Below are 17,971 nucleotides of genomic sequence, written 5' to 3'. Positions count from 1 at the left end.
AGCCCAAAGCACACTGGAAATATCTGCTCTCAGCATTCCTCGTCGAATATATCACCTGCACAGCACTGCCAAGGTCTACAAATACATCATCCTGTCAGAACACCTGGAACGCTTGCTAAATAAATGACAATGGCCTGCAGCCCAAAGGAGTGCCAGTCCGAGCAGGAGGAAAATATTCACTGGATTTTGGGAAGGGGTGTAGGAAACATATAAAGTCTAAAACTTAATCAAACCATGAAACAGGACTCGTTTGCTTTAACCGGTTTGTTTCATGAAAGCATCCAAGACAATGGTGTCAGAAATTACCTTTGAATGCTTGGAGTTCATTTTTGAAGGCATTTCTACTTTCAAGTACAAGGGTGTCGATTTGGTGGGGTGAAAAAATATGAAATGCAATTTTTCCAATAAAAATTGTGATTGCAATAAAAAAAAAAAAAAAAAGTTGTTTGCCAGGCTGAATAGTTTGACCAATAATTAAATAAATAATAATGATAAAATACTAAATAAAACAAAATAATAAATACAGCAGTTGTACTATTTTACTGAAAAATGAAGAAAATCTAATATATTTTGTTGATTTTGATTGCATTGTCCTCATTTGTAAGTCTTTTTGGATAAAAGCGTCTGCTAAATGACTAAATGCAAATGTATTTATTATTATTATTATAAACAAAATTATTATTTTATTATATAAACAATAAAATACAAAAAACTAAGCAATTGTAATATTTGCAATTGTAGTTTTATAGGCTAATTGTAATATTTCAAGACTTGTATCGCCAATTTGATTACAGTAAAAAAATGTAATGCAACAGCTGAAAATATGCAAATAATATATCAAATAAAATAATAATATGCAAATAAATAAATATGTTGTTCATCATGTACACAGCTGAGGAACATTATAACCTTCTCTCTTCATTAATGTGCATCAGCTGCACACAACTGGTCCATTATTCAGAGTTGGCAGTCTGTTAATCCATATATTATTTTAAAGGTATGCTTGTTCACCAATCATCCATTTATCCTCCTGCGCATATGGAAAATGTTAATTCAGCTTACATTAAAAAAAGTTGAAAAACTCTGAATATTCAAATGACTTAGAAACAAATGCATAATGCAGAAGCTGAGATGGACTGACATGAGTCGGGTTAAACATTTTTAGCTCACATAACCACTATCATGTCACTGACACTCCATGGGCCTCCAAGTACACTCCAAGTACTTAACAAAAAAAAAAACATTGCCTACATTGCTTTTTTCTCACAGTCCACTTTAGTCTTTAAAGTCCAAAAAATTCTTAAAAAATGACACTTTAAAGTCATAATTCAGTATTTCATGACTATTTGACACTGTCACTCTGACACTTTGGCACAAATCGGAACAAATTTATTGGAACAAATTTGGAGAAATTTAGCATTTCATCACTTGGATCATCAATGGATCCTCTTCAGTGAATGGGTGCCATCAGAATGAGTCCAAACAGCTAATAAAAACATCTCAATAACCCTCGAGTTATCCACACCACTCCAGTCTATCAGCTAACATCTTGTGAAGTACAACACAACACATGTTGAGTGAACAATTCCACCCAAGTAAAAGCAAAAGGTATGATTTAAATCATGCATCATTTTATTCTGAAATACACTAACTGTAATTCATAATAGTGAAAAAAAAATGCATTATAGTGGATATTAACAAAAAAGCTCTTCTAGTCAATGCAATGCTTGAGCAAATGAAATGATCTCAACTGAATTCAACTGTTGAAACATTTACACCAACGCGTCTGAATGAGTCTGTATTTAATTCTAGATTAAATCTGAGGTTTGTCTGATTCCCACCCCAGCATGTTTGCATCATGTTGACCAAGCATTTGCATCTGCATACTTGCATTGAGTTTATTTCTGCATGTTTTTGCTACTGTAAATGATTGACTGACCTCTTTGCTTGCAAAATGAGTTGTTACAATTTCACTAAGTTGGTAAATATTGAATTTTCATTATGGAAATGTGGTGGTATTATGTTAATATTCTGCAAATGGAAACGTGAAAAAAAGGCATTATAAGCATTTAGTATGTGAGGCACAACTATTTGCCCGACTATTAAAAGAACATCAGAAAATGCTTTCCGAGCCTTTAACCTAGTCTTGTTCGATTCCTCATGTCACAAGAACAAGAACAACTGTTCACTCCCACAGCTTCTTTCCATCAGCAAGAAATATGGCTATTAAGCTGCATCTGGAAAACATACCTCAGTTTTTAGCAACCAAAAGCAAAGTAAAGCAACTTTAGGACAATGTTTCCCTTTTCAGAAGAGATGGCTTATTAAAACAATAAAATAGTAACATTTCTATTGCAATGCTGTGATATAATATTAAATGGAAGTGGATTTAGTTTCGCATTTAACATAAAATTTCAAGCATTTGTTTAGCATTTGTTGCATGTTACTTGGCGCAGAAAATAATTAACATTTCAAAAAAAATTAATAGTTGATAGGATTGCACTAATATGAAAATTCTGCGCCGAAACCAAAACTGAAAATGCTTTGTAATAATAATTTATTATTTTATTAAATAATATAAAGTAATTTTGTAAGACTTTTTAAATTTACATAAATTTTGCTTCTACATTACGGTTCAAAAGTTTGGGATCAGTAAGGAAAGAAATTATTACTTCTATTCAGCAAGAATGCATTAAACATATCAAAAGTGACAGAAAAGACATTTATAATTTTACAAAAGATTTCAAATAAATGTTGTTATTTTTATTTTATTTATTTTTTCAAATTTTTCATAAAAAAAATGTCAACATGAATAATAATCAGAAATATCTTGAGCAGTAATATTAGAATGATTTCTGAAGGATCATGTGACACTAAATAATGGAGAAATGATGCTGAAAATTCAGCTTTGATCACAGAAATAAATTACATATTAAAATACATGTAAATAGACAACCTTTTAAAAAGTTAATATTTCACAATATTACTGTTTTACTGTGCAGAAGAGACTTCTTCCAAAAAGTCTTATTGACCCCAAACTTTTGAAGAGTATTTGTGTTGACAGGAGACTAGTGTGACAAAATCTCTTACTAACCTCGTCTGTGGAAAGTTATATGCAATCTTTTCACTTTAAAGTGGTAACATCACCAGAAATTCATTAACCTAGTAAAGTATTCCTACTTTCTACTATCCATAGCCCTGTTAAGAAAGATGTGCAGCTCAAAGAATAAATGAGTTTTGCTGAATAATTCATGCAAATGCTTTAACAAAAATACAAGCTTTAAAACAGCCCACAACGCTGACACTGTTTATTTCTATTCAAAGAGTATTCAGTCATACTTGGAGGAAAAAAACACCAAAAAAAACTAGGTTGATATTATATTCTGTAACAACTTACATATCACAAATACTAGAAAAGCTGAACTTTTCTACACATTCAAATCTGCAAAACTTTTCTTTATATGAGTTTTAAACTTGGTCTCATAAATATTAGATTACTGTGATGTAAAACTTGCTTATTATGCTGACCTTTGTTTCATACCATGCTAAAAAGGAGATCCAGAATTCAATTGAAAAACTTTTAAAGTTATGAACTGAAGCTGGCACAGTAACACATGTAGTTACCAAATGTTGATCAAGAAACCAAACAGGCCATGGGGGAACCCCAGAACATTTAATGTGCCAAGGAAAAATATGTTTTATTGGGAAACATCTGTATGGTCTGTAATTAAAGATGTTGACTAATATCACACTTCAAAACGCCAGAAGAACCCTTGATAAACTGAGGCTATCGGACCACATCAGACAGAAACCGAAATAAACGAGTCAACATTTTGCCATCTCTACTTGTTTTTTGATGTTTCCAGGACCTATAGAAACACCCCTCCCCCATTTGACACTTGTATAAACAGCTCAAATCATTAAAAAAAAAATCATAGACAATATCCTCTCTGAGATTCAGAAAACCAAACTGCTTCCAGAAAATGAATATTAATCTGCAAAATAAATAAAAGCTGTATGATCCCAAGCGCTATAGTTCAAACGGCGTCAGTGTTGTAGCATAAATCTAGTGTGAAACCACCGAACTCAAACAGCAGCAGCCGTCGCTCTGACAGAGATGTATAGTAACGAAGTAGAACTACTTCACTACTGTACTTAAGTACTAAAAGGCGGTATCTGTACTTTACTGGAGTATTATTTTTTTCTCCTACTTCCACTTTTACTTCAGTACATATTTTCGCTGAGTTTAATACTTTTACTCCGATATTTTTTTTTTATGTGCTGCATCGTTACTCGTTACAATTATAAAAATGTTACGAATCATTCCATTACAAACCACTGCCAGAACTGTAGATGGCAGGTTTGATGAAGCTGGCACATCATTGAGCGAAACAAGCGATTAAGAAGACTGCGCATGCTGACTGAACTGCTGTGAAGAGAGATGAACACCGAGCCGAACTAGATAATGACTCGTTCACGAGTCAAGAACCGATTGCATCGGTTCTCGGATGACCAGTAACGTTAGTTCTTTCTGACAGTTCGATTCAATAAACCAGTTGAAGAAAACAGTTCACCGATTCTTTTGCGCTCGACGCAATGGCGTCATTGCCGTTGACTGCACCTGGGCTCATAACATTAACACAGAATCAGTTCAGAATCAATCACCAAAAGAATCAGCTCGGTTCAGACGCTCTGTGTGTCGGTTTGCTTCACGCTAAATCACACATGCGCAGTATCATCAGCTCCTCGGTTCACGAATCGGACGCGTCTGACAGAAACGGTTCTTGACTCGTGAACGAGTCATTATCTGGCTCGGCTCGGTGTTCATCTTCAGTTCTCTCTTCACAGCAGTTCAGTCAGTGTACTGTTTGAGTCAATGAATTACTCCGGGATATTGGTTTGTTTTAACTCAGAGGGAGTGTCAGACACATTAAACAAGTTAACAGCTTAATTCATCTGTGGATTAATGAGTATTGGAGACGCGAACCGTTTAAAAAGATTCAGTTCGATTTGGTGAACTGTTTCAAAAAGATCCGGTTACATCCGTTCGCGTGTCTTACAACAGACACGGAAGAGAACACAATGCTGAATAAAGTCGTAGTTTTTGCTATTTTTGGACCAAAATGTATTTTCAATGCTTCAAAAAATTCAAAATGACCCTCTGATGTCTTACGGGTTTGAAACAACATGAGGGTGAGTTATTAATGACATCATTTTGCAAATTGGGCTAACTGACCCTAGTAACCGTTTTTTGTTTACAAGAAGTTACAGTCAAAGGAATTGTGATTGTCCTTTAGGTTAATCATTTGAAATAGTAAAAACAATATGTTCAAACTTTTGACTACTTTCTTTAACTACATAACACAATACTTCTACTTTTACTTTCAGTACTTGAGTAGTAAATTTTAAAATAGACTACTTGCAATACTTAAGTACAAAAAATGTTGAATACTTTAGTACTTCTACTTAAGTGTGGTGCTTAAAGAGCACTTCTACTTCTACTCAAGTCACTTTTTTGATAGAGCACTTGTACTTTTACTCAAGTATGGGTCTCTAGTACTTTATACATCTCTGCGCTCTGAACGGTCAGAGACTTTCTACCACGGCCAGAAGGGATCACATGCTCACCCTAAAACCGAAAGCTCACGTCACACTTCTAATTAAGAAGCGGTGCCAAACGAGAGATGAGCAGAACACATGCTAGCCGTATGATGTGAGGACAGCCTGACGTCGACGGAGAGATGTATTTATAGAGAGGCAAGCCAACACGTTCTCTCGAACCCACTCCCAGTAACTGTAGGGAACGACATGCAAAACAACACGGGAAACACATTTGGCTACTGTCCCATGTTATTCATTAGACATCGTCTTGTCCAAAGCAAACTATCGTTGGGTTTATAATCAACAATTCTTCGAATCAATGCCATGTACAGTTTAATGAATGAATAAACTTACCAAGTGACCTTATTTTTTCTGTATATGCTTTCATATTTGTATGAAAGCAAAAATTGTACATAGCCTTTGGGTCTTTTTTAGAACTAAAAATCAATTCCTACTACAAAAGTTTTATTTTAATTTTAAAAAAGGCTTAAACTCACTCAAGTTGTCTTAAATTCTTTTTGAAGAAACGTTCTGTTGACTTTGTCTTTGACTGACTCTTCATACATTAGCATTCTGCTCTATGGGCTCAATGCTGTTTGAACAAACAGATAACATTTCATCTAAATGAAAACCGATAAAACCAGCCATTTCTACATGGTTGTTTGACTGTAAAACATCTATCAATATTTCTTGAATTAAAGCTTTGAATCAATTCACTGTAATGAACCGTTTGAACTGATTCACATAAATGAATCAAACTAGAGTGAATCAACAACTCCGTTTTAACACTTTCATATTGCAAAATCTAAGAAATGTAGCCTTTGGGTATTTTTTGCAACTCAAATCAATTTCAACAGCAAAAGTCTAATTTTAACTTAAAAAAAAAAAGCTTAAAGTCACTAAATAAAATTATACTGATTCTGCACCAACATCTGACTGACCCTGGGATGTCGTTTGACTCATTAGCATTCTCCTCTACTGGCTGATAACATCTAATCTATAGGAAAACTGCTAAAAACAGACATTTCTACATGGTGGTTTAACCGTACAGCACTCACACTCAACTCACTGCTTGTGGAAATACGTTCCTAAAACACCAATGTAAACATTGCAGATGATATGCATGTAAACAGTGATATGGCATGTTTATTTGTGGGCACTTAGATCACTACTTGGTCAGTGGAAATGTGGGCAGATCAGAGAATCACAGATCCCTCCCCGAACATTTCGGAAGAAAAAGGGGGGAAAACTAATTTTGGGAATGTGATTATTTGACTTGGGTCAGCAAGCAACCACCTAGAAACCACATAGCAACATGTTAAACTAGGCAACACACTAGCAGGCAGTTGGGACGTTTTGCATTGAAGAGCACCACATAATATATGTCAGTGAAAAAACAAAAACATTGTAAGGCATTCCAAAAAAAAAAGTCCATTCTGAAAAGGAGATTCTGTGTCCCAACGTGTTTTCCCACACATCTGAATGGCATTTCCCCATCTGGTCTCCACATACATGGTGTGAAACAGTGTAAACTATCATTACATCCGACTCACACATTAGCTGAACACTTGACCCAGGACACATCAGCCTGAGAATATACTATGTTCATGTTACCATTTCATGGCAACACCACGAACAGAGCTGAACTGAGATACATCCAACACATTAATCATAAAGTCCTTCAAACTTAACTTCGGCAAGTGAAAAAGAAACACATCAGGCTGGATTTTTGTTATGTTTGCCCATGGAAAACTCATCTACACAAGCCTAGGGTGTTGTGGGTGGTTTACATTTAAGTTTTAAGGAGATGCATCAAATGGACATTTTCTCATCTGCCAGGCAAAGACAGTAGGTCCAATTGTTTATAAAAGTAGCATCTTTTATTAAATAAGAGCAACAGTAATATTCATCAATGACAGGAATTGATTAAGCTATTCCAATTTACTGAATAAGCTGTCTGAGACACAAATGTGAACTACCAATGACTAACTAAATTAAAAAAGCTCTTATAAGAACTTATGACACAAGAATTCATTAAATCCAATTCGACTTCAGTCATGACTGACAGCAAAAACTACAATACGAGAGGCTACAATGAGCCCAATAGTGCAGTTTACAGACTTATTGAGTTTAGGGTCTAATTTGAGAGTTTATAATCACGGCATGTAGATACAAGCCCTTAAAGACACTTTGCAATGTTCTTATCAACAGGGCTTTGATTAATAAAAGTGAATGTTTTATCATTATTATCGCCAACTGAATGCTCTCACCACTGTATTATGATCTCCAGAGCTTGTGAGATACTTGGGTTGTAATTGAGCAGCGTGGAAGAAGTGGAGAAGCCATTGATTTGTGAACAGTCCGCTGTCTGCTGAAGTGTGCGATCTTATTAAAGCTGCTGCACAGCTGGAGCACATAATTAGAGCAGCTCATGCGGGTGAAAGTAGTCAAATCTGCATTACAGAAGTGAGACAAGAGCCTTCAGATGAGCACTTCCTTTATAGAGAACACAATAACATGGGTAAAGCTGGTGAAGAGCCACAGATCCTCTGTGAGAAAGCAAAAAAATGTGACCATCTGAGATGATATATTCAGACAAATTCAATAAATGTAAAACAAATTTTTACTTGTAAAATTCTTAAATACAAAAGTCAAAAATATCAGACAATATGATGTTATATATATTTTTAATTGCAGGTCATACACTTTACTAACTGCATTCATCGATATTTAATCAAAAGATGTAAAAACAGTAGTAAAAATAAATAAATATCATAGCAAATTATAATTTGTGGCACTGTGATAGTAATATATGAATCCATCGTTCATCACACAAACACTGTACAAAAAAAAAAAAAAACTGAAAATAGTCTCACAAAGAAAACTAATATGGAGCTCAAAAATTCAGACTTTATTCAGGTGACAAAGAGTCTAAATAGAGTTAAATCAAAGGTGTGTGAACAGAAGTTACGAATGAGTCAAATCTCAACAGTGTTGAGAACAGACTCGTGATGTTTTGCACTGCTGGTGTTTTCAGAGGCTGAATCGAGACGACCACCACTTCCTTGTTATTAGTGACAGATAATGTCTGGATTTTCCACATAACAGGCAGAGGAAAACTGGGAGACGATTACTTCCACCTTATTTAACCACACTGTACATTTTGGGCATTTTTGAAGGCTCATATTCTAGAAATGTTCATTAGGGGTTGCCCAGGGTGGTTAAGTAAATGTCCAACAAATGTTTAGAGATGCAGAAGTGCTAAAAAGTGTTTGTCATTTTGCACTTGAGCATGCTTACAGTTAGGGCTGTAGCTATCGAATATTTTAGTAATCGAGTATTCTACCAAAAATTCCATCGATTAATCGAGTAATCGGATAAAATGTGTTTTTGCTTAATTAAAGTGCAATATTAATTATGCGAGAGAAAATAAGACTCCTGGGGCTCTTAAAATGAACATAAGTTTCCTTTTTTAGAATTTTTTTTTTTACTTTTTAAATGCATAAAATGCATTGCATACATCAAAAATAAACATTTAATTATTACCCATTGTTTCTCTGTCTGTACTTCTAATGTGAACAATGACAATAAAGTTGACAGATGAATTAAGTTCATTTAAGTGCCATTCAGTTGGGGTTTAAAATAAAGCATTTTCTGAGATGCACATTAAACATTAAACACATAAAACATTAATTTAATTTATCTTTTAATTATTAAAAATTAAGCAAACTTAACTTTTTGGTAAACAAAGGGGATTTACTATTAAAAATAAAACATGGAAGATATGTAGTGTGAGTAAACCTTAAAAAAACTGACTTTTATTTTGACGGGTCGACGTACCTTTACAGTTCTTTGTATTGTGATGTGACAACGGTCAAATGCTCATGAAGTGACTGTCAGTGCAGTTCTGGAGATGTTGTTCATGTGTTCACATCCTTATTTAGTGAGACAGTACGCGCGCTTCAGTGTGTGTGATAAAGGAACTCGCGCTTCTGCTCCATTCATTAACAGAGACACGCAGAACATGCAGGATTCATATTTAAATAGACTGTTCCGGCTTAATATTTACAGATATCAGTCTATATTTGATTTGATATAAGTGCAATGACCTATTTTTGATTAATTCATTCACAATTTGTCAAATTTCGTGCCATTCCGCATTAAACTGTTAAACTCCGTTAAACTCCGTTTTTATGACTGGATTCCGCGATTCCCTCCGCGTTTTCTGCATCGCGGAAATCATATGGCCCTAGTTGTTGTTGTATGCCAGCTCTATCTTGCAATGGACACACGCCACGACGTTCTCTTCACGTTTGCCCGCGCGCTCTAATCAAAACACTGCTGACTCCTTGCAGTATGCGATCTCGGATGCAGCGCTTGCGTCTCCTTCCACTTTGTGGGTGACGTAAACGCAATGTGTCACATTAAAAAATAATTGCGAAAGAACCTGACGTGAGATTTATAAATTAAAAGAGGCTTCGAGGCAGAGGAATTTGCCTCGATCATTTTTTGTAATCGAGTAACTCGAGTTACTCGAGGAATCGTTTCAGCCCTACTTACAGTAACTGCTGGATTGTCAGTAAGCTAAAACTTTGAGAAGTTGCAGTTTTAAATTCATCCTCTATCAACTACCGGTAGTCAACTTCAGACAACCCATCAACTAATCGATTCTTAAGTTAACACATCATAACAAAACAATGTTTGTAACACTTTACTCCAAGTCCTTATAAATAATGCATTTTGAAAGTATATTTAAAGCATTGAAATGCACCTTATGATGCATTGTGTCATTTTATGAATAACTGTTACCACAGTTAAATATGATTTTACATCTAATGCATTAAAACACATGACAACTCTTAGTGCAATGCATTCAATGCTTCAAGTAAAACATTACAATTGTTTGTTTTTTTTTATAAAAAAAAAACTCAAGAAACACATGAAATAGCCCCAACCAACAAGCAGCAGCAGACGAGTTGGCCGATGCCCGGTGTCATTTTCTTTTGTCAATGACAGCATATAAACCACTTCCTCAGAGCCCCAATTAAGCAGCAGCCTAATAATAGATTGGGATTGGTTTGAGATGATTAGATGTGTTAACATGGCACCAGAGTAAATCCAAGATTATGTAACCTAACAGACATTGTCATCAGCCAGTGTCCAAGTTCCTCTGAAACGAGCACTCGCCAATCAGTTTATAGTGTGCGGTCCAACAGACATACGGCCTGAGCAAGACATCGGACACACTACAAACGCTTCAGGACAGATCATCAACAATTTTGTAGGGCTTTGTTTCTTACATCTGTGGAAGCCATTCTTTTCTGTATAACAGGGATATGGAGTTGAGAACTTTCAGAGAGCTACATAGTAACATATTATATTTCAATAGAATTCATTTAGAAAAAAAAAAAACATTTCTTTTTTTAAGGGTGCAACATGTGATTCTAGATGTCTTTAATCAGAATGAGAGTCCAAACAGCTGATAAAAACATCACAATAATCCACACCACTCATATATTTGCAAGCAAAAAGTTGCATGTTACGCTTCATGCATAGAACTTCCTCTATTAACTTAGTCCATCTCCTGCTATCAAATCAAAGCTCACTCACATATGCTTAAAGCTGTTTTGGATTGTTTCCACTGGTAAACTGGGTTTGATCTGTGCATATTTCTCTCATGATTCAGACAAGATTATTTTTTTTACTGGAGAAAACAGAATTAGGGGTACAGGACTCTTATTTGGTTCCCAAATCTGTTCATATGAAGAATCAAACTCATTTCTATCTGGGATGGCCTGAGGGTGAGTACATAATTTTTTCATAATAATTTTTTGGTGAACTATTCTTTTAAGGCCTTATGCGCACAATAATTACTTAAAAATACCTTTAAAAAAATCAATAAAACCCATGCAATTCAATTTGGTCAGGCTATTCTTTTTGTTTCATAGTCTTTCGTGAGCAAATCTGAAATGTTGGACAGGAATGATGCAGATGATTTTGTGCTCATGAATAATTCATGAACACCCTGAAATTTTCAAGTGGAGAAAAAAAAACACATAACATGAATAAAACACATCTGATCAATTATTCAGCACCACAGCCATCAGCATTTCACATTCACAAAAACGGTTATGTTCAACAACTTCATCATCTGCTCCTTGTAGAGCGCGAGCAGAGGGAAGGCCTATGGCTACAACAGGAAATGAGAAGGGAACGAACATCCGCCTCCAATGGAAATATGCCATGCATTTTCAAAATTGTCATATGGCGCTTTGAGGAAAACGGTCCTTACTGAGAGCTTCAGTGCAACCAAGTGCATTCAAATCAGAAGTTTACTACATCTCAACTCCATAATCAAAGTGAATTTGATGTCACAATGTACAGTTTTAAACAAGTTTGTGTGGATTTCAATTTCAATTCTGAAAGCAAAGCCATCAACATGAAATGTCTGCATTAAACATTCCTAGATTAAACTTCATAAAAACACCACACAAATAATGTAAAACCAAAAAAAACCTTTCCACCACTGCTTTTGCACCCAAAATCAAAACTGAAAAAATTATTCTGAAACTGTCACTTTAAGCTAAACACTTTAAGCAAAAACCATAACATAAACTGATGCATCAATATATATTTATACATATACTATAAATGGTAACAATTTATGAACACAGGTGTCTTTATAAAACGTAAGCAATAAGCCATTAAAGGCCATGTACTAAAATGATTTCAACCAAGGTAAAGGTAATTTTAGGCATTGAGCTTCTTGTGCCTTAAAGACGTCATGATGCAAAATCATTGCAACCTGGGATGACTGAGACGAAAAGGAACATTTACTATTTTTGTTTTTCTGATGAAGATGAACTTCAAAAAGTGACTAAATAAATTTGACAATTACAGAAATATTTAGTTTTCAAATGCTGGTAGACGAATTAATCACTGATTAGATAAATTCATTTATTTTACTTCAAAATTTCATGTTTATTTCAGTGTGTTACCTGCCATTTATTTGTATTTTTCTGTAAAACTTCTAAGTGTACATCAGCCACCCTGCCATTTAGATATCAACATCAAACCATAAAAAAACCTATAAGTCAACCACCATCCACGTCAGACTCAAAGGGGAATCATATTTCAGCGATGTCTCATTGTTAAGCACACAGTTGTGTTTCTGAGGGGTTGTGTTGTTAACCGTGTGAGTGGTATGTGAGTATCTCTTCAGATCACCCAGTATAGCTTGTCAGTAGGCGGGTTGACACTGAGGTCATGATGCCAGAGACGAGGGGTCACGCGGGACACAGGCATTCCTGGGTGATGGAGTGGGGTCTGAGAACTGTTTAAACAGAGGGGAGGCTGCTTACCCCCACTGGCACCAGGGGCATTGTTTCTACTAATCCTTCAGAGACCCTCGTGACGTCCCCATCCCACCGAGTGCCGAAGCCACCGGGGGAAAAAAAAGCTGTGGCCCGAAGCACCCACAACAGAGATGGAGATAACTGTTTGTTTAACAGCGAAGAAAAGGGGATGCAAAAGTTTGACTTCTTCACACCTACCACTCAGATGAAAAGGGAATGATAGCAATCAAGGGGGAAAATTATAGCATAATGTTTAGTGCAATCCTAGTTCAGATGCAGACAGATATAGCAGCATCTCACAGACGTACTGACAAACGCATCTGGAATATATCTTGATTGTGTGCGGTAGATATTCCGGGAGCATTCAGGGTTATGTGATACATATTGAAAGCTTTTGCTTCCTACGAATGGTACATCGTTATGCATTAATGCCAAAGCAGCTTTTTCGTGCGCACTTCAATTGGAAATGATGCATTATGATAAGAATCAGCTTAGGGTTTTAAAAACCAATGCTTTAAAAAAAAAAAAAGGTTTTTAAATCATCATTTGAAACAATCTCAACATGAAACAAACTGATATCAAGATGTTCAGGATGTATTAACACAATTTTCAGTGCCTTCTCCACCAGAAAGTGTTTTCTCCAGGCGCCAGATATGTTAAAAGATCATTAAAGTCAATTAAAATAATTAAGAGATTCATTTTCAATTATTACAGTGGCACCAAAAAGTATTTTGGCACGGCATTTGATAACAATATATCAAACCAAAACACTTATTTGAAAGAAAGAGCACATTGCACACTGTTCACAAAAATAATTATTCCACTATAAATCATCATGACACCAGTTGCTTAAGGTAAATGCAAACACATCAGAAAAGTGAAGTTCAGCATTATTTTTTGCAGTTTCTTTAATATTTCATTAACTAATGCAATGGCATTTACAAGTTTAAAAGTCTAATGTTTTGATCACGACAAATCTAAAAAGAACATCTTTTGCAAAACGGTTTGGCCTAAAACAAACACATCTTTAAAACATCTTCAATACATCTTTAATAGAACGGACGTCATAAAAAAAAAAGTGAAATGTTTTGGTTTAATAACATGAAATATCAATTCAAATTAATTAAAACTTTTTAATTTAAATTAATATGAATTGCTAATGATATTTTGTCATTTACTCCAATGTCACTCCCAGTGTGCAAATACTTTTTTGGTGCCACTTTACTGATCTGTATAATATAATAATAGGTCTATTTAGGATTCACTCATTTGAGTTATTATATAAGTTTTTTTGAGAGAAGAAATCCATCTGTTCTTACCTCTCATATTCAGCATTGTCCTTGTCACAACGAGCATCTTTATGCTTCTGCCAGTCTTTGCCATGTTTGCATGTGGTGAGGAGAACCACGTCTTCAGCATTATGGACGTGATGAAGCGCATTCCTGGTATCAGATCCAATCCCAGTCAGATAGCGTTTGCCTTTAAAAACCAACACATATTTCCTAAAGGGAGGGATGGTGTTGTATTTTAAATACCCCTTTTCTCCTCCAGTCCGGGGGTGATCTTTAGAGAACAAGGGGATGGAGATGTCAAAATTGGGTCTGAAGTTTTCTGTGCTGATGCTGGCTTTGGCCAGCATGGCTTTTCCGGTATCAAACCCCAGATCCTCTGTGTAATCCGGCCATGTGCCCGAATACAGGTTAAAGATCAGGTGGTTCTTTCCGTTATTCCACAGGTTCAGGTTCTGGATCTTAGTTTTGAGGTTGTGGACGTACTGAGGAGACAGCTGGTCTCGGTCCAGAGTGTCGAGGTTCAAAACAAAGAGACAAGCCTGTCCCGGGTCAGACGTGTAGAATCTGGAGCCCTCGATGGAGGACAAGATGTTTTGGTAGCTTTCTGAGATCTTCTCACCTTTCTGTTGAGGATAGACGTAGACTTTGAAGCCGTTCCTCCTGCACAAAGAGAAATCAAAGCAGGAGTCCATTCTGCACTTGGAAGCTCCAGAATTGTCATCTCTTTTGTGTCTCGGAGAAGCACGGTCATTGTAGTCCTCCGTTTCAGTCTGATCCCACGGAATAAAAGCTTGTAAGGGGTCTGAGAAGTGGGGCCAGTGTGGATGGGGGTCATCCCCTCGGTTTGGACTCCTTCTGGAAGCTGGTCCCTGAAGGTAAAAGAGGAGAATGAGGCTCACACCTGCAGAGAACAGAATTAAATAGCGTTTTTTGGCCTGCATGTGTCCTTAGATCCAGATGGAGCTGGTTGCTGATGAATGCAAAGGTCTCAACTCCTGCTGGACAGCATCTTCCACAGACCTGCAGGGATTTGATGCTCTCAACTTCCACCTTGTGATTCCAATCCCAAATCCAGAGCATGTGGGCGACTTAACCTTAAACCCTTTTTATGGATCTACCTCTCTGCTCTCCGGTGCCTGGTTCACATTAGACAGCATCTAAACTCCTGACAGATGACACCTGAACCCTGCTGGCCATCGGGATTGTTCGGAATAAATGGAAACCATCAGAAAGTTCTTTCAGAGAAGAATTCTTGAAATCCAGCATGGAGAAATCACAAACATCTCCCGGTGATAGATCTCACGAGGTGCATGTGAGTCAGAAAGACCCTGTCCGAAACTTCCTAAACGGATAAATCCCCACCAATCCATGTATTCTCACATATTTCTCTCCGATAAATCATCCAAACGTTGGTTGTCTTTGTTAAGGTGCAGTTGCTGCTTTGGAAGCTCTCGTACAAACATTACAAACCGAAACGTCTTTCTATTTCTTGTTACATTCGAACGGCGTTGTATCGACGGCGACGATACAACGTAACATTCCAGCAGCGCTTTAATCTGGAGCGTCCAGTTGCGATTGTTACATTGTAGCATTCCAATCCCCGCACGACGTCTGCTGACGTCACGCGCCTCCGCCGTACACCGCGCGCTGTGATTGGGTGGAGTCATTTCCGGGCGGGCCGACGGAACTGTAACCCTTTCACGCCCACAGTCGAGCGTGACGGTTTTAAAGCAACAACAGCAAATGTAGCCTATCTCTCAGAATCTAGTGACAAACAGAATTATTTAGACACTTAAGCTACTCTTAAAAATGGCTGAGCGTCATTGTATTTGATAACAGAATATCAAAGCAAGTGGGATTTATTTTAAACAAAGATAGCATACTTTTCGATGAAAGGAAAAGCTTTTGTACTATGAGGTAATAAAACAGTGCTATTCAAAACGACGACAGTGTAAACTTTTTTCTTGTCAAACATTTGAATATTACAATTAAAGCATGGCTTGTTCTTAAATTTAATCAATTTTAGACATATGCATAACATATTTATGTAAAATATGAACAAGACTGGTCCATTTTTTTGATTTTGACATTTCTAATTTGTATACATTTACAGTGGCATAACTCTACATACGGTAGAGCACACTACAGTACAAAATGCCACAAAATTCTAATATTCGAAGACAGAATGGACTCTCCTATTTCTAGAAACTGGACTGACCTATGATTTAACAATAATAATGTTGGCAAAAATATTTATATGGAGCACAGTTTGACAGGAGAAGAGCTGTGTGAAGATTCTCTTTCCATAACAACATATGAATTTTGGAATGTGATTGAGTAAATAGTGAGAAAATATAGATTTTTGAATGAACTATTGCTTTAAAGGCCATAATTGCACCTAATTTTGATTTATTATAGTTCTTTTAAAACCAGTGTTGCTCTGTGTCATTTAGTCCATTACAACATGCAATATTAGCCCCATATTACCATACAGATGCCAATGAAGAACCATTATTTTTAAGAGTATATTTCACTAAAAGAAACAAACTGTGATCGGTCACTTTATGTGTTGGTCAGACAGACTCTTCTTGGCTGATCTTATCTGAATGAAATATAATTGTCGGGGTCATCAAATGTTTCTTTGTGTTATTTGTACATCTGCAGGGGTCTGAGAGGAGAGGGAGTTGAGACATGGAGGTGCAAAGGAGGCATTAGAAACCACATTCCTCGGAAGTTGTGGAGCCGTGTCCGTATTCGGGTGTGATCAAACGGCCAGTGATCAAAGTGGAGGTCTTGCATCCTCTCATTCTTTCCTTTGCAGCTAATATTGCAAGTCAGATTTATATTCACATGCGGTCCTTTGAACATGTTTGATTGGCACAGATGGAACTTTTTTCTTAAATTTTCTGTGCTGATTTTAGGTTCTGCAGAATAGATATGGTAAAATGTGATTATTTAAAGTAATGTCAATGACACTGGACTTGATTCGATTTTTATATTAAGATACATATCTTTCAATACATTGTGCAGCTTCATAATAGAAATATAAAATATGTAATTCAATGTTTATCTCCATTTTATCTACAAGTGACATCTGAGTTTGATCCATTGATCTTACAGGGAGATTTATTTAAGTTTTTTCAATAAAGATGTGACTAGATTTTGATTAGATAAAATCATATGCTGCACAAAAGGAACAAATCAATGACTGACTTAGGTGAGAGACTTTTAGGAGTGAAATAAATAGTTCCAAGGAAGCATTAAATTGTTAAAAGGTAATAGTCAAAACATTTATAATGTTACATATAATGTAATATGGAAAAATATATATATATTATTTATAATCCCAACATTGATAATCATATTAAATGTTTCTGGAGCAGCAAATCTGGATTGCGTGACACTGGGCTGAAGTAATAGAGCTGAAAATTCAGCTCTGCGTTACAGGAATAAATTACATTTTAAAATATTTTCAAATAGAAAAAAAGTTCATTTAAACTGTAATAATATTTCACAATATTTTTTATTAAATAAATGCAGTCTTAGTGAGCATAAGGTACTTATGTTAAGAACATTTTAACATTTAACCAACCCCAAACTTTTGAATGACATTCAACCATTGAAATTCAGTGCAATGACATTCAGTGTATATTATCTTTTTTATGAACTCTCAAGCATAAATATCAATGTTAACAATTATTTCTGAAAACTTAACCCTGCAGA

General features: G+C 35.9%; 1 pseudogene; it reads right to left on the bottom strand.

Annotated features, from left to right (window-relative positions):
* Positions 1 to 15,867, bottom strand: part of LOC113098826 (exostosin-1a-like) — a 45,033-nt pseudogene extending 29,166 nt beyond the window's left edge.
* Positions 15,868 to 17,971: the final 2,104 nt, after the last annotated feature.

Source organism: Carassius auratus, unplaced genomic scaffold (assembly GCF_003368295.1).
Source record: "Carassius auratus strain Wakin unplaced genomic scaffold, ASM336829v1 scaf_tig00216713, whole genome shotgun sequence".
NCBI lineage: Eukaryota > Metazoa > Chordata > Actinopteri > Cypriniformes > Cyprinidae > Carassius > Carassius auratus.
Note: the sequence above shows the minus strand (reverse complement) of the source record. Positions and strands in the feature narration are given on the sequence as shown.